This window comes from Rissa tridactyla, chromosome 6, assembly GCF_028500815.1.
Source record: "Rissa tridactyla isolate bRisTri1 chromosome 6, bRisTri1.patW.cur.20221130, whole genome shotgun sequence".
NCBI classification, from domain to species: Eukaryota; Metazoa; Chordata; class Aves; order Charadriiformes; family Laridae; genus Rissa; species Rissa tridactyla.
Window position 1 is genome coordinate 7,148,187 of NC_071471.1, and position 18,945 is coordinate 7,167,131.

Consider the following 18,945-nt stretch of genomic DNA (forward strand, 5'->3'; position numbering starts at 1 on the left):
AGTCTAAATTACTCAAAATATCTCTAAACTCAGTTCATTCCACATCTGTATGGACTATGGAAAAACATACATATGTCTAAAAAACTTACCGTACACAGAAAAAAAAAATGGGGAAAACCTTACTTGATTTTAAAGTTGCTTTGCAAGAACCTCATCTGTCAAGTTTCAAATAAATTCTCTAAGGCTTTTCAGATTAGAAGTTAAAAATCTCACTCCCACTCTCCTGAACTTTGCGACATCCTCCTTTTGAACACATTGGAAATAGATGGCACACATAACAGTCCGATAATACCTGTCTCAAACATTGTACGCTGAGAGCTGAAAAATCAATTTTTAGAACAATCAGATGTTTTATCTTTATTATTTCCTTTCTGTCTCAAGCCATGCTTTTCTGTACTTTACTTAATAGCCAAATTTCCAAAACAAAATTATTGATCTTTCAAATGCTGGTACAAAAATAGGTTGGCCTTTGTGAAAATGTAAAATGCCAACTTATAACAATTTCAGTAAAGCCATTGAATAGATGCAGCAAACAAGAAGCTTTGGAGTGATAGGTTTTTTGGAGGCGCACCTTTACGACAAAATATTTTACTCTGTGCTCTGATGACCAGTGGTTAGGGATTGTGAGGGATGTTTCATCTGATACTGCCTTCAATCAGAAGGGACTTTCTTTCCATGAAATGTGAGATTGTAGCTGTACTGGAGGAAAATAGCCCAGAGCAGCAGAATTAAGGCAAATGCTATGAAACGTCAGAAAACTTTGGAGCTGTTTGATAGTAGCAGGGAAGCAGCACATCTCTAAAATCAAGCAAAGTTTAGACAAGTAACTGGATAAACAGAAAAAGAAGATATATAGATCTAGCAAAGAGTGTCATGGGAAGAAAGTAATAAAAATAGTATGCTACAAAGCAGTAGGACGAGCTGACTGTGATTATTAAACAGAGGTTGAGAGAAAATTCCCATAAATTCTCCAAACCAGAAATTCTACAGATTTCTAGTTGAGGTTGGAGCGGATTTGGCAGTAGAGGAGATTGTTTAAGGAATCTATTGTAGTTGCAGAGCACTCCTGGGCTAAGAGAGTGGTTCCTTTACCAGCTTTGTTCTAGCCATTTATTGTCATGACTAAGGCTAGAAAAAGGAGGTCTTACTTGAACTCTCAAGTTCCATATCCTGCCACAATGCTGAGAAAACAAGTCTAAATCCTAATGAGCTTAATCTCATCCATTTCTAATTAGTGAAAAAAGAGTTGCTTCTGATTGAGTACCTAGAAAATTTACAACATAAGTTATGCACATGAAGCTTCAAAGGAAAGTGGTTTACAACAAATGATACCTCTAACTTGTCTAAGATGTTGTCACACTTGAATTACGATACTTAAACCACTGCATGTTATTATTGCAAAAGGTCAAATATGTGGATGGCAGAACACATAGTACTTATTAACTCAGTGGCTGAAATGTTATTGCAGATACTAACATTAGAAATTTGACTGGTAGTGTTTTCTGCATGGTTTGTTCACTTAAGGAAAGTAATTGAAAAACAGCAAAGAGCAGAAAAGAAGACAATTCAAGCTGTTCATTCCTATTCAAGCTCTTTTATGCCTCTGTTTTCTTGTAGGCTGAGCTATGCAGATGGCTTGTGGTAGGAGAGAGACATTTCTGATTGGGTTGAGCAGGTTTTGTAAATACTTAGTGGTTTCTGTTTGTTTATTTGTTTATTTCTCTGTTTTTGTAGCCCTTTAATGTATTTCAGTAACTATGGTTTCCCTTTCTGAAGTCCCTTAACACATTGACTGTTTTACAAACCTCTTGATCTTGAGCATTCAATTAATTCGTTCTTTGAAAATCGGGCCAGGTACTCACGTCGTTCTGAATGAGCACACATTTTAAGGCTGATGAAAGCAGGTCCCTCTTCTTTGACATTATTCAGATTAATAGTAATGTGATGGAAGCGACTGAAAATATCTCTGTATACAGCCTGATCTCCATTGTGTCACCTAAATTCTCTAGAATTCTTTTGATACTAATATGATGTTTCCTATGGCAATGTACCGTTGTGTCCAGTATGAAAAACTGCTCCTCAGTATTTTCATTTTCAACTTTACTGCATTTTTTGAAGAAATCCCCAGACAATTAATCACCCTGAAATTTTTCCTTCTTTATTTTCTGTTTTAGAGTAGCACAAGGTAAAAATCACTGCAATACGTACCTGTTCCTTTCTATTTTTTATCTAGCATACATCCTTTTTTTCTATTCCTTGTTAGTATATTGTACATAAATACAGGTTCAAATTTGAACCTTAGAAATTATTAGTGTTCGTTTTCTTCCAAAGGATTATTGAGCTACTTCTGTGAGCGGCCTCATTAAGAAGGGCTCCTAACTTTTGATGCACTTCTGATAAGGCGGGAGCACTTTTAGGTTGCTAGGACAATGTCTAGGACAATGACATATACGTATAAGAATATAATATGCAACTGTTAAAAACTAACAATGTGCAGTATAATTATTATTAGTTCAAGCGAAATTTTGAAAGAACAGGTAGTTTAAAGTGCATATAGATTTAAATAAGACACTCTGTCCTATAACTGCTAACGATTAAAATCGTTCTGCTGTCTGCAGTTGGGTTGTAGCATTAACTTCTGTGGAGTTAGGAAATAAGTAAGTATTATAGCAATTGGCTTGCATGTATATTGGCTATAAAGACTTACAAATTAGAATATGGAAGAGTTTTAAACTTTAACATCTTACATTACTTTCATCACATTCAATAAAATATTATATTCTTCCATGATGTTTCATCAGTATGCGTAACTTCATTATCTCCATCTTCTAGCCGCATCTAGTGATGTGCAATGTCTTAAATCATGCTGCTGATGAGTTTTCTTTATAGCTTCCATATTCTTTTCACCAGATTTCACAATTCCTGAGTCCCAGAGGAAATTCTTGGAGAACAGTTTAAGAAGGAATAAAAAATACATGGAAGGATATCAGAACTCTATCTGTTAAAAATTTTGGTATGTTCATTTAAGTATATAGAAATAAACTAGATGAGAATAAATATACTACAAATATTGTTTCTATCCACACTCAGACTTATGCTAATATTCATAGTCTGGATGAAAACAAAAATGGATTTCTGTACTCTTACAAGAGAATAAATAATTAAAAAACAACTTTGTAACAAGTGGACCTTCGCACTGTCTTATCATGACAAATTCTTTATTAGGAAGCCTCCATTTCATGATAAACTTTACAAGTTCTCAACAAAGTCCTTTCATCTTGCACATTTATGAAAATTATTTTCATTTATAGGTTAAAAAAATTCTTTAATGTTCAAATGTATGTTAAAAAGGTAAAAAGAAGATCAAATTGTTGAAGTATCATTAAAGACTACCAGGTTTGGCCTAGCAGTTATCAAAGATGATGGTTAGGCAAGAAACACAGACTTTTGTGGGACAAAACTAAATTAACAGAAGGCAGACATGGGGTTGGATTACAGAATTATCTTTAAGGAGTGTATATAACTCACAACTCCACGTCAAATATATGTATTGGGGACAATAGGGGAAGGATCAGAGAGCAAATAATAAATTTGGATGTTCACCCACCACTTGTTCACCCACGCTACTGAAAAGTCCTCAAGTTGAGCAAGAGTGGGCAGAAAGTATCATGAACCAAACTTTGTTCAGTAGATACTTTGCTACCAGTTTACTAAAATACACCACTAATCCTGACCTCTTGATACAATTATGTTGACAGCTTTTGTCATATGCCCATGAAGCATTGAGTGATGTTAACTAAAAAGATTCAGGCATGTTGTCACTATTCTTATGCTAGACATATATTGGTAGTTTAATATGATAGCTTATAAAAAATCCACTTAAACATATATACAGACTTTTAAACTTGCCTCATTCCCTTGCAACACTATTAGAATCTGTTTTATGTGTACAACTGGGTCTTTTATTTTGGGAGATAAAAACCACTTAGTTTTCAATCAGATGAATCCTTTCTAAATACGCTATTGACGTCTGCTGTCAACTGTCATCTGTTCGTAATTAATAATCCAGATTTTACCATAGTATTGTCTAAAGACAATCAGTTGATTGTTTGATGTTCCTAGATGAAGCTTATGAATTCTTGACTTCCATTTCTCATCTTCAGAAAGCAACATGTCAACTTCCAGTGATTGATGTGAATAACAGTGCTGATGTGTGATGGGTGTGTACTGACTTCTTAACTACCAAAGTTTTACTCTTGCTTGTCACACTTGTTTTCCTTCGCTCGCTATATACCCCTGCCTTCTCAGTCAGACGTAGCATTAGCTCAGATGGCCTGGAGGCCAAAGTTAGGTTCTGGGCACTTCCTCTTCCTACCTGCACAGGTCAAAATATACCTGTAGCTCCCGGACTCCCTTTTATATTTATCTCCGACACCTTCTGCTGTCTGTCTCCCCTGCATTATCTTTGCTCTGCTTCCTTGCCCCAGGATTTCAACCTCTGCTTGGCTCACCAGACACTTCCACACGCTCTGATATGGATCTGGATATCTCTCCCAACAAACGCAATCCTTAAGTGAATAAATATATGCCAGATAAATTAGTTTAAATTTTAAGATGCGTGTATCATAGTGGATAGCACTTCTGCATTGCTGAACTATAGTTGAAAAGTAGAATTTATATCAAACAGTAGGAAATAGGGTTAGAAAAGACCTTCAGATTTATCTTGTCTGTTGTCTTACCTTTAAAATATCATTCCTTATATGTTCTTCTCCACGTGTCTTGTCTTTTCTTCTTACAGAAGTATGTTTTCAGAGCATATGTATTTGTCTTTCCTGTAGAATCTTATCTAGTAGTTTCCTGCATTGTTGACATTTGTTTTCTTGGAACAAATTATCTTGAGTTTTTATTTCCCCTCTTACCTAAACATTGTCTAAAACTTGTCAAATTTACTATTTTATGGTGACTTCCCTGCAAGTTACAAGCTTCACCTTTTCCAGAGCAAGACAGGAAGATGCACATTCCTGTGTCCTCAGCTGGACCCTATAATCAGTCAGTGACTGTGAACAAATAACTAAACATCGGTATAACTCCAATAGGAAAAACCAAAAGACCTTGATCTTGAATTATACAGACCAGAGACTGGACTTGTATTTCTCCTAACTCAGTGCTTTGACTATGTTTTAAAGTGCTTGGAGTATTTTTTCCTATACACCATCCCACATTAGGACTGTTCAGTTCTTGTGACGTTGTGTGTCTTTCTTTTGTGTTAATATAGAAGAATTCTAAGTGAGAAAATATTTAGGGTTTTTAAATGTAACATTGTTTATTTTCTGGCTGTCCTTAGTCATGCTTTTCAGAAGGAAGAAAGAAAATCAGCTCTACAGCAGGGTCAACTGACTATCCACAGTGAAAATCATTGTGCGCACCACAGAGAATTATATTAGTTAACAAATATGTGCATTATTAAAATAGCTATAATAATAGTAGCTGCTGCAAATTGTATCATGTAGTCTGTCCTATTGATCGGAAAAAATTAATTTCCAATTCATCATAGCTTCATAGTGGTAGATACCTGATTTAAAGGAATTTAAAAAGAAAACCTGTGATTTGTATTTTCATGGTGTAGATATCTACCTAATGGAAGTGAACCCAAATGAACAACAAATTTTTCATGGATTGCCAAACAGCAATGATTGGCTGCTAACACAGTATTTGAATTTGCACTGTAGCCAATGAATATTGATATAAAATTTAAAGTGCTCACAAACTTTTCCTGATGCTTGGTAGTAAATTTTCTTTGCCCTTAGGAGCGTGTGTTTTTTTGATGTAAGTGCTAGAAGTCTTCTGTGATTATTTTCAAAATAGGAACTGGAGATATTTTCTAATTAAGAATTGTGTCACAGTTTGGAATTCTTTGATTAGAATACGTCACTTGGCAATGTACAAGGTGGTGGCTTCTGGCTTGCAGAGGAAGATGATGTTTTGCTGTAAAAAGGTAGCTGTGGAGATGTCAGTAGATGTTGCTCATTGAAGATGAATATGCAAATGGAGAGTTCAAAAACAAAAGAAATATTGTGCCTTGGGAATATTTCCTTTGTTGTTTTCTTTCCTCTTTTCTTTTGGGGAGAGAGTTGGTAGGAGACTAGGAATATTAATTATTATGATAAGTGTATAAAAAAATTCTGAGTAACATCTATTGTATAAAGGAAATTTTCTTGAGATTACAAACTGGGAACATGCTGCAGTTTAATGAAAAGGGTAATTAAAAGTTGCATCAAATGTATATTTTTTACCTTTTTTTTTTTTTTTTCCTTTAGGACTGTCTTTTCTCTTTATTTTTATAAAGGAGAGTCTGAAGTCCTTACTTTATAGAAGCAGTTCTGAATAATTTATGTAACGAACTGATGGAAACAGAAATGGAATTTATAACTCAGTGGTATTTCCCTGCTTATTGTGCAAGAGGAGGAGAAGCGTTATGTGATAAATTAACTGTGAAAAGGAGTGGGAACTTGCTTCATAGTGAGTAATAAATAAATCACAATGGTATTCAATGTAAAATGTGTTTCATGAAAAATATTAATAGGACCACGATTTGATTACATAGAAGATCCATTGTCATCCAGCATTTAGTTTACATTTCCAGGTAAAACCTGTTTTATAGCAGAGACTTTTGCCAACTGCATTCGGAATACTCTGCTTCCTGCAACAGGCCTGCAGCCCCCTGCCTGGCTGGGTGGCTGAAATGGAGCGCCTTAGTTCAAAAATCATTTCTTCTTCTAAGTATTTTGTATCTTTTGTGTAAGGTTGGGGGCTTTTTTGTTTTGTTTATTTTTCTGTTGTGTATGTTCAAATGCAACGTTTCATTCTCTGCCAAAAAATTTCTACTTTAAACACAACTGACTCTTTAAAAAAATCAAGAGTTCAGGCAAGAGCTATCAGAATGGTAACTGTCCCACGTCCCAGCATTCTACATCTGCCTACTGCACGCTGGAGAGATTTTCCAACGTGTACACTAACTAGCAAACATTTCGCTTTCCATTTTATCTCTCTGCCCACTATACACCTCTAGCTTTATCCTATTTGTCGCACATTTACTAGAGATAAATATATTGCAAGGAGCCATTGCATTTGCTTTTGATGATACAGTTCAGAACTGACCTTCAAGTCTCCTGTAATCTCATTGCAGAGTGTGACTTGGGCACAAGTTACCAAATAGTACTAAATTATACTGAGCTGTGGTGGTCTGCAGATAGCAACCAACTCAGTGAGCAAGTGCATCCTACTTTCTTGCAACTTTCTAATGAAAACTCCAACTGGACTATAGGTATCTCACTCTGCAGTTCTGCAGATGTTCTGCCGCGTGGCTGGCATTCCCATAAGACTATGCATGACTTGCAAGATATGAAAACACTGTTGCCTACCAGGTTTTCCAACGTTTTGTAATTTTCTCAATATACTAATTCTTTGTTTATTTGTCCCTGGAGTTGGTTTAACGCTCAAATGAAGTCCCGAGAGGTGCTGGGCACCATTTACATCAGGCCTGAAACTTCAAACTAAATTTTGTTATTGCTGGTAGAAAGGAAGCTGGACCCACGTGCGCAACCAGCTGGCTGTTGCAATAAGGTTGTAACCTGGGTGCCAGGTTTGGAATCAGTGGGAAATAGGGCTTTTCCGCAGTTCCTGAGATTTTCTGCACTGTCTTTTTATGTTGGCTTGAAGTTTGTACTAGAAATATGCATCAGCTACAGCTATGCGGTCACCTAAAATAATTTAACATCTACAGTTACAGTTTAATAGTAGATCACATGGTTGCTCGGAAGCCCTGTGTCCTCTTTCAAATACATTCTACTATATTGAGCTATAGGGCTGTCATATTTGTCTGGTGGACTGGGCGTATCCATAACCATGAAGCATGCTAGAATTGTAAATGCAGGCAACATTAACGCCTATCTTTATGTGATACTAAGAAATGTAATGCTAAGTTATTAATTGAGGAATCTATATGCTCTTTCTAGCATCAGCCTATAGCATCACAGGAACATAAGGGAAGATGCAACGTAGCCCGTGGCGGCTTCCATGTATTTGTCATCTTTGTAGCTAGAAATATGTGAGATTAACAAGGTAAAGTTTAATTCCAGAACAGCTGCTAAGTGTTAAGCTGTGGTCAGAGCACACTTACTGTTGAAAATGTGGCTCTAAGGGAGAAATTTTACAAACCGTTTGGAATGAATATTAATACTGCAGCCTGCTTACGGCAGGACTTTCTTCAGAAATGGTAGAAAAGACCATGGGAGAATTCTCATCACTGTTTTGCTCAGGTAAATGTTTCTGAGCTCCTACCAGATTCAAAATCCAAACTTTTGGTTTCAGGCAGGAATTCAGGTGAAATCTAACGTACAGAGGTAGGGGGTCAAATCACAAATTCACTATCATTAAGATCACAATTTCAGTGACAGTATTTTTGAACAAAGGACGCAGGTTTTGACCCGTGCTTTTTATAATTTAATGAAGACAGATTTCTTGCGATCCTATTCTCACAACGGCAGCTTTTATAATTAGATGTGGTCAGAATTTTAGATTCCCAAAAACTTAAAGGAAGCCTTTAACAAGCTAGTAAACCTCAGGCTAGTAAACCAGTCAGCCTGGTACAATCCATGCTGGAGAACACCTTTGCTACAGGTTTATTTAAGATGTCTACCTTCTGAATTGCTTCCTGTCCACACTTTGAGTATTGCCTCTTAGAAATAAATATGTGTAAAAATATAATATGTGATCTTAAAGAATTTTCACAGCTCAGTCAATTATGTTGAATCACACACCACTTAAAAAAAAAGAGGAAAAACAGAGAAGAAAAAGGCACGGACTAGCAGAGGTTAGAACACCAGAGGTCTACTACACAAGCACTCATTCAACTTTGACAGCAAGCATTAGGTAGGGCAACGGTCACAACTGGAGCTTAATAGCTGGCTAGTGAGATTTCTGCTAGGGAAGAAAAAGAGAAATTTACAGGAGGAAGGGAAGGTGTTTTATTTTGAGCTGATTTTCACGAGGCAAAACAGTCTGTCTTTACAAAGTGACAGGTTGTTTGGTGTGCTAACCGGAATTTTTCAAATCCTAAGCAAATTTTGCAAGGTCTGGCTGCAACCTGACATGGTGTAGGTACCAGCCAAAACAACTCTTACTACGCTTTCTGGATCCTTCCAGCACAAGGTTTCCTGCATTTAGGTGGACTGTCACACTGACTTCATTATGGCAGAGATACACACATCTTTCCATGAAAATAAGTTTTCAATTAATTGAATCATTTGCAACCCCTTCATGCGTCAAAGTTAATCAGAAAGGTCTAATTTGCTCTATAAAAGTAAAGTATAAAGGAAAGTATAAAGTAAAAAAAGACATAGGACTATTTGTGAAAGGCATTGTTATTTTTCAGACCCTTTGTACCTTTGCACGCTACAGCCTTCTACTTATATTGCAAAATAATTATCTCCTTTAGGTTGCTTGTATGTTAAATATTGAATTTGTTAATAATAGGTATAACTCAGTTCTGTGTGACTGGTAAACCCATCCTGATGATGTGAGTCATGCCAGATTTCTTGAATTTTTTTGTATTCTCCTCTGGAGGCAGCATGCAAAAAGACAAAAATATGCGGCTGTTTTATGTAAACTCCCCTCTCCTTTGGCAATAAATAATGACATTATTTAAGAAGCTGCTCATGAAACCATCACATTAGCATTGTTTAACACAAATATTATGTCTTATAAGTCACTAATTAATAACAAGCTCTTTGCTGATTCAGAGAAGAGGAGCTTCTCTGTGAAGCCCGTGATTGCAGCAGACAGACGGTGCAATATACTTAAAAGTATAGATGGTCTAACCATGTAGGTTGTCCCATTCAGCGTGTTCAAAGGCACCTGTGGTTTAAAGGCTGGACGTACCAAGACTTTTAAAAACACCTAAATCTAACTTTTAGAAATCAGTGACACCCTCACTGCTAATGAAAGCCTTGAGGTATTTAAGTTTGGCTAGTAAAATCCCCATGGCATCTGTTTTTCTTTCTCTCGGTGCACATGTGCACCACAAAGCTGAGACATTTCTCAGTCTCTTGGTGTTTATGCTCTGGATGAATTCACAGATTTGATCTTCTGGTTGTTCTTTCTTTGGGTCTGATACAGCAGGTATTTTCAGGGCACTGATAATGCAAACACAAAACAGCAGGGGAAATGTCTGCTGGCTTGCCCATGAGTAAAAACGTTCATCTGGAGTGTGGGAAAGAGTGTAATTTCTTTTTTTATCTGATTTCAAAATCTGTACTGAACATAAGTCTTCCTCCCATAGGAGGATTTTAGTGGCTTGGTTTTAGCTATTCGGCAGTGAATCCCTCTCAGTCATTCCTCTTTAGGTTATCCCGCTTGATATGTTAATATATTCATTTTAATATAGACTATTTCAGATTTCCCAAATCAATACCTTGTAATCAGACTTAGAAAGTATTTATTACTCTGTTTCTGATTATACTATACTTCAGTTATACTACACGGCATGAGTTGATTTCAGCTAGAAATAGCAAGGGATGAAGATTGAGAAAAAAAATTACTACTGTGAAATCAGAAGTTGAAGTATGTTTGGATTTGGATCTAGTGTCCCTAAATTTCACAGATTTGAGGGGATTTGTGTTCTAAGACATACATGAAGTGCTTTAGTGAAAATGTCATTACAATGTGCAGTATCAGTTTATTAGTGAAAATTTCTTGATGTTCCTGACACTGTATCTTCAGATGGTGTAAACCAGTAGAGCTGTACTCTTTTCATGGAGTTACAGTAGCCACAGACGGACTGAATATCCCTTTAACTCTTTTCAGGAAGTCTAAGTTGAGATGAAGAAAAAATATTTTGGTGTTCATGCAGTTACTGAATGGTTCTATTTGTCATTTCATTTGAGAAAAAAAAAAAAGAATAAAAACTCGGGCGCAAATTTTATTATATTGGGTTGTGCTGCAACTGCAAATTCTCAATAAAAAGGCAATGAGTATGTTAATAGCACTTTACTTCACACTTAATCCTGCAGTGCTAACAACTTTGTGCAAAATGAAGTTCTAAAGTTGCATCAGGATCCAAATCTTAGCTTGTGGAAAAAGTCAAAAGGACATACAACTATGTTTTCTGCAGGATTTACTCAGCCTGTAAAATTAATTTCAGAAGGAGTCTTGAAACTCGGATATTATTGTGGACACTAATTTTGTTAAATGAAAGACAGACCATTAGTAATTTGTGTTCAGGCAAATTGGTACGTAGAGGACGTGCACAATCAGATCTCTTGCCTTGTCCTACTAGCTGCATCACCACACGCTTCCAACAATCCATGAAACCATCACAGAGTGTGTGAGATTGCAGGCTTTTTGAAGTGCATATTACGTTTTTCTTAATTCTCTTTTCAGAGCCTTTAGGCTGCCAGGGTTATGTTTTTTAGCTTCTCTCTTCAGCAACAGAGAATTGATTTACTGTAACCACTAATAAAGCGCTGTAAAAATAACACATGAATAACCTTTGAAGAAGTCTGCCACAGAATTAGATGCCAGATTCAAGATGGGTAGGTTTAATACAAAAGCAGTGCTAGTCAGGATTTCTGAATCTCATTCCAGTCCAGGAATTTTGTTAAAAAAGAGGAATTCTGCTTATCTTCCACTTAATCGGACAGGCTGGTTTCCCTTCATTTTCTCCATGAATCAGTCTCTGATTTCTTTGTGGCCGACTTGGGATGCAGTGGTTTTTAGTTTTGGTAAACACAGTAATGAATGAAACAAATAATAGAAACCCTAGGCTGCTGATCTGGGTTATTTCAATATCCCCTCGGATAAGCCTCTGATTCATTAACAGCGTATTTGTTGAACCACGAGACCTTTTAAATTCAGTGCAGTGTGCTCATCTCTGTGCATTTGGAAGGAATCGTGCTTGATTTAGTCATTGCACATGGTAATGTATGTCACTTGATAATTTTCCTTAGCTTTCACAGATTATATATTGCCTTGCATTTACATTTCATTTGCTGGCGCGTATCAACATTCAGGAGTTTGTGGATTAAATATAAATAGAGTGTGCCTGCTTGCCAGCCCAATTCCAGTGAACTAATAGCCAAGCGTGAATTACAACAATCGTGCCCCAGGAAGGTTACAAAATATGTGTAAGGCTGAGAAGCGGAATTTTTCACGGAATGGGATGTTTTCACAGAGTTTTCCCCATAGGTCACCGAGCTTTTCAGATAAGGTGGGACATATATGCAGTCAGATTTTCAAAAGCTCATAAGCAGATTTGACTATTCCTGCCCTGCGATCCAGAAGCAGAACTTCAAGTCAGCTATTATATGCTTCAGCTGGCTCTAAATAAAATGCAAGTGTGTAGCGGTATGACAGCGACAGCATGTAGCTTCCTTGCAGACTGGCTGAAAACCCATTTTGGGTGCCAGAAAAATATCTGGCTAAATTGTTTAGAGGGAAAAGGGTGCATTCCGCCTGCTCTCCTCTCAGGAGCTGAGTTAGTTTAAAACTAGTTTCTGTCGGTAGGCATGCTCTCCAGGGAACCATTGAAAGCGCATTAGACTTGCGCTTAGGCGTTTCTAGCCTATAGGCAAGGATCCAGCCGGAGTAACTTGGTGGCCGCCCAGAGAGGCGGGCAGGGCTACGGTGAACCGCGGCCGCTGAGGATCAAAGCTTGTCGACGGTGAAGAATTCATGCAGCGGTTGTACCTTCAGTCGTTCCCAGTTAGCGTAGCAACAGTGTGGTTTTATAAATAACTAACGCCTTGTCGAAAACAAACGCGTTACCTTACTGCTAACATTTGAAATGGTAGGGAGTGGATGAATATTTGCCGGAGGAGGATGGCAGGTGCGCTACGTGACATTTAGGGTATTTTCCCTTTGAAAAACAGAATTCAACTGAATAGCGGTAAGTTCCTGTAGAAAAGAGAAGAAAACAATATGCTCCAAACGTCCGCTGACATCCTTTGCATGGTTGCTCATAATAACAGACCCTGTATTTCCCACAGTCCCATGGACTTGTGCTGCAGAACAATCTTCACTGAGGGGTTCACAGAGCTGTATTTGCCTATGGGATCCTTTTAATGTTAGGGAAAGAGCGTGTTCACATCATGCTCGATTCAGCAGCGCCAGGGACTACGTCTAGCCCGCAGAGCACTTGAATTCTTGGATGCGCTTCGTGGTCTCAGAGCACTGCGTGGTTTGGGTTTCTTCCCCAGAAAATCGCTCCTGGGCTTTTCCTGACAGGAGTTACCACTCAGACTTGCGTGGGAAATGCCTTAGGACCCCCCGGCTTAGGCGTAGCTGGCAGGCCAGTGAATCTCTGCAGGGCTGTCATCGTAGCGCTGCTCCTGGCACCCACCTAATCCGCAGCACGCTCTTCAGAGTTCTGTTTCTCATGTCACATCGCCTGTGTGTCGTCTGAGCGCTACCAGTGCTGCAACACACGTGGCCAGCTGCTGTACACGTGAATCTCTCCGCCAGATTGAGTTTAAAATATTAATCTACTACTTTGTGATAGCCTTTTCTAGGTGATAGCCACAGCTTGCAGGAATCATTTAGGATATTTTCTTCCAAAGCTGACATCTTTATAGACTTGAGAGAAAAATATCTTCCCAAAATGATGTCAAGCAACTCAGATTCTCTTCTCTTCTCTTTTTTTTTAATCTCTCTCAGCGGTTACTATTTAGATATCATCTCTGTTTCACAATTTTTTTATTTTTTTTTTTTTAATTTAAAATGAGGTAGCGCTACATACCTAACTGAAGTTTTTGATCCTTGGGTGCTTACAGCACATTGTTCCAAGCCTTGTTAAGTGCTGGACTCCAACCTCTATAGAAGTATCACTGTAAATTATTAAGGTCTGCTGGTTTTGTACATTATGCCTTACAGCTTTGGAAGAACTTTATTACCAGAAGTACAGAAGGCTAACATAAACCCTTCAAAAGTTTATCTGAATGCATGTAAGGAATAACTTCAGCTTCACCCTTTGCTTCTGTGCAATGCTGTGGTTTTGGCAACAAAATTCTGTTCTTCTGACACGCCTTTTGCCCCAGTTGCAAAACTGTTTCAGTAAATCAGTTTTTATTCACGTTGGGATTTTGTCATCTTCATGGTTGTTAGAAACAAAAGACTGATCAACAGCAAGTCTCTCCCCGTACAATCTAGTCGTGTTCACTTTGCCTGGTGGGAAGGTAACATTTTTAAATAGTTCACTAATTTAGCCTACTTTTTTTACCATCAGTAAAAAAATTGGACCTGGTCCGTATGCATCAAAGTCAATGAAAAGACTCCAGCTGCTATGTAAAGGCTTAAGTTCAGCCCATCAGTTTTGTAGGCCAATGGAGGACTCTTGCTACACTTTGAGACTGCAGGCATGTGTGGTAGCAAACAAACCAAAAAGGAAGGTTATCTTCAACTTGATATTTCCATCTTACTCCCCAGAGCACTGTATGATTAACAGCTTTTTTTTCTTCCTTATTTAATGAAGTGATTGTCAAGTAAGGTCAAAACAGACGAATATGGATATAAATGGGCTCTTTAATCACAAGCAACTCCATAGCTTTTGCATAAAATGCCTTGGAATGTTTGAATGCGTTATTTGCAAGTACAAAACAAATGGTTGTGCACTTAATGTGTCACCCACAAAGTCACCACTCACAGAAGAAGAGAGTTAGAGCGTGAACTGCCTGTGTGCGTGCACCAGCCATGCTCCCCTTTGCCCCAAGGAAAAATTACCCCATTGACCTGCAGGGCACCGTGGAGACAGAAGTATTCATTTAGACAGTTACTGTATACTAGGTGATGAGCTGTAAGTTCTAGGAATAGTATAAAACAGAGTCAGCTTCATGGGAAATTGTCTCATTTCCGTGCTGTAAATCTCACCCGGTTGTCTCCTGCTACCATGTTTCATATCCTGTTGGCAGATAATAATGGATTCGGTGCTTTTAAAACTAAATTGTCTCTCCATCACAAGAACGATATACAAACAGGGAGAAAGTACAGATAGTGCGAAGGTTTCCTGTGTCTTAAAACCTCCAATAAGGTCAGTCTTTTTTGAAGAGAACTCAAATATCTGAGGAGGGAGCAGGCTGCGAGGAGGCCTTCAGGATATGTCTGTCCCACAGAGCAGACGGTCAATGTACCCATTGATGAGTCACATCACCTCTTTCTGTCTCATTGCTAATGCACAGACATTCTAGGGAAGTCAATGGAGGACTCTTTTTTTTGTTATTTTTAAAATAAATTTGCTAGAAAGTAGTTTTTTGAAAGATGTCTAGGATAAATGCAGGTGCTGGGCTATGTGCTGAACTGGAACACAAAATCTACTGTTTAACTTTCTTTTTCCTTGTTTTTTTGTGTTTATTACTAATTTAGCTTGGATTCTTTTCCTGTTACTTTTTCTTTGTTTCTCTTTGCTACCCTTTCTTGCACATTTTTAAGGGTATGCTGTATTTCTTTGTTGTGTCTCTTATTTTCAGGTTCCACAAGGAAAAAATGTTTCAGTCTTAAAACAAAGGTCTTGCAAATTAACTGAACACAGTTTTTCTAGTTTTCTAGGTTTTCTAGGAAGAAGTACTCAGTGCTTGCAGTCCCGTGCACTTAGTTGTTGTTCAAAGATGTCAAAAAGTCGGGCGTTTTCTGAGCTGTTCTAAAGTTGTCCTGGACTTTGGAACTTGAATTAGGTATTTTCAGTAGACCAGGCATACCTCCAATCAGGAATCATTAGGAAAAAAACAGGTGAAACAAACACAAAGTTACACAGGGCCAACATTATGCCCAAATAAGTAGCTCGTGTAGCTTTTTTATAATGGCCCTTCTGCTTGTTTTTCGCAGCATCACACAAATCCCTGAGGCTTCTGCCAAGGATCTAGGGTCTTATTTAATATATGTTATCATTTGAGGTTAGCTTAGAGTGCATCTTACATAATTATAAGCCAAATACTTTTATTTTTATTATTTTTATCATTATTTAGAGATGCTCCAGGCCATGTAGCATGCGTGTCCTTGTGAAAATGTAGGAGCTACCAAAGCAATGACTAAAATGACTGTACTTTACATAATGCCAGTAGTCGTTAAAAGCTAAATAATACAAAACATTAATGGCTGGTCTTTTTCATGCATCTCAGCTCCTTTAGCAGATGTAATATTATTAGCTTTTTCTGTTCAGAGTAAATTAGATATGCAATCAGTATAGGGGTAAGAGACAGATTTACAGAATATGAAAATGGCCTGTAAAAGATAATTCACAACAGCAATTAGCTCTTGCTGAAACTTGGGGCAGGCAACGTATTTTGTAAACAGTGAGAACCATGCTTTATTTCTAGAAGTTAATTCGGGCAGAGTACTTTATTTCTGAACGCTGCTGTTGTTTTCCATTTTGTGGGTGGAATCACGTCCCTGGCAGGCGGTTGGTGGCAGTGGCTGCAAGAGCTCACTCCTTGTAGCCAAAGGAGTTTTCCTGGTGTTTCAAGCAGTGGGAATCTGCGTTGCGTAAAGGATTTATAACTGGCAGGTTTTAGAAACAGTTGAGTGCAAATTGGTTCAGCGTGGCAAGGCCTTATCTACGCCACAGTTCCAGCTGGCTGCAAACCATTTAAATCAGTTATGCGACTGCATGCTCTGGTGATAGCGTTTTGAGCTTTTCTCCCCTTAGCAGAAGCAGACATCTTTGATTCAGCCAGACTCCATTTCACCGATGCTTTGGGTTTGCTAACTTCACTCCCGTTGGTTAAACTTGTGCCATGGGGTTGCTAGAGACTGCTGAGAGTGACGTTTGGTCTACGGAATTTTTAATGAGAGGATGATGATGAGAATCTCTCTGAACACCCATGCTTTATTTAGAAATATGCAGCTGCTTTACAAGTTTTTTTTATTAGATCTCAAAGAATTCTGAAAATGTCTTCGTATGATATCCTTTTACTGTAAAGCAAAAAACGGAGCTCATGCCAGCAAGTTAGTCTTGAATCGGGAACAGAATCTAATGTTTTCTGCTTCTCAGTCCTGCATTATAATTATTAAATCGCTACCTGAAATGTAACAGAAATTGAGGGCTAGGTTCTCACTTGACATAAAAAAACAACCAGTGTCAGAAGCTATTAGCAAGGCTGAAGTCAGAGAGACCATAGTGACTTACAATATCAGAGTAGATGCTTCTGACTCCTTTCTTGAAATTCTTTGTTGCAGTTTATATGGATTGACTTTCTACACACAGTGCTATTTAAAACAAAAATGGGTAGTTGTAACACTGGGCTTTCTTTTTTGGCCTCCTTTTATTTTGAAAACAAATTGAAGGAGCGGTTTAACTGTACGATGGTGTGATAAATCAGCCAATTTACATTTGGCAGAATAAAATTAGCATTGCCATTACTTTATAATAGGGCATGGTGATGACTATGGAATTGATTTCAGAGTAAGGCTGATCCATTACAATTTTGTTAATATTGAATTTTAAATGGAATGATGAATTACTAATCAATGCAGTTAAAGAAGCAACTTAGGAAAAAGAACCCCTATTGTTTACTTTTTAAATTGTGTCATTTTACTGGGCTTCCATATTAGGAAGCTCATAGAAATAGTATTACAATTACACTGTGGACAATTGTGCAATTCAAGGTATAATCTTTGTTAGAGTGTGAGAAAAATTTTTCTCTCATTTATATTCACTATAATCTTCCACAATTTTTGGTGCACTTTGTGCTTGCTCTGAAAAGATTGACCAATGCTGTTGTGTCGTTTCATATCCTAACTAAAATAATCTAATAACAAATGAAAGGAAGCTTTGGTTAATTCCTTTTTTGTACAAAATACCTTTCAATTTTTTTTTTCTTAGCTGTGTATACTTCTTATTCTAACCTATAGGTAGAATTTAGATTCGTAAGTTTATCCTAAACCTGAAGGAGTTTTTAGTCAGAGGAATTTTGCTCTTTTGCTTACTTCCAACTTCTGTCTCTTCTGGTAGACAGACAATACCACCAGAAATGCCTCCACTGTGGCTCAGCTCAGGTATAGGTTGAACTGAACAGATACAGCTAATGTATGCGCATTCTTTGCTAGGAAATCTCTGTAATGATAGAAGTAGAGAAAATATGAAATTGGACTCAATGTGCCCATAGGCTGGGAAGAGAGATCTCTTATCCTGTGTATAAGTTACTGGAAATCCTTCTCACGAATCTGCACTATCTAGGAGAGAAATAGAAGTTCAGCAGTGCGATGATGCTTTGTTCTGGTGACCAGCATCTTTCTTTTATGGGAAAAGAGAACAGTGGCTACCTCTTATTAGAGTGAGAAGGAGTTTCAATTAAAAAATTAATATTTGGAAAAAACTACTTTCCACATACCTTTCTTTTTAGCTGTTGTTTTCACAGCTCCTGTAATCAAAGAGCAAACATGAATGACAATGAAATGACAGCTTGCAAAATTTTGAGACAACGTAAATGGAATCAATGGCTAAATCAAACTGAATTCATTAAGATGTAATTTTAAGAAGTACATATAATCTTTCTCTTCACCTACAAGATCCTCTTTAATATGGATAGGTTAATAATTATTAAGCACGTCTCCAATGAATCTCCACAAAGAAACACTGCTCTGAAGTGAACGGAATATGTTCAGTCTCTTGGAAGAAATGTTGAATAGGACTAAACAAGCTTTTTGCTCATGCCGTGCAGTTTCATTAATATAAGTAGGAGTCTCAAAGATGTTCACTGACAACTGTTGGAGTGCTCTCTTGGGAAATACTGGCACTCCGCAGAGAAGGGATGTGAAAATCCTTTGCTTGGGCAATTTTCCACAACCACTAGGTTATTCCACAAGCATTCTTCCGAAATTGGTTGAGGCATTCAACACGTGAAAATAGACATGCCACCATCCTTTGTCAAATGTTCTTGAACTGCATCCAGCAAGCAGGCT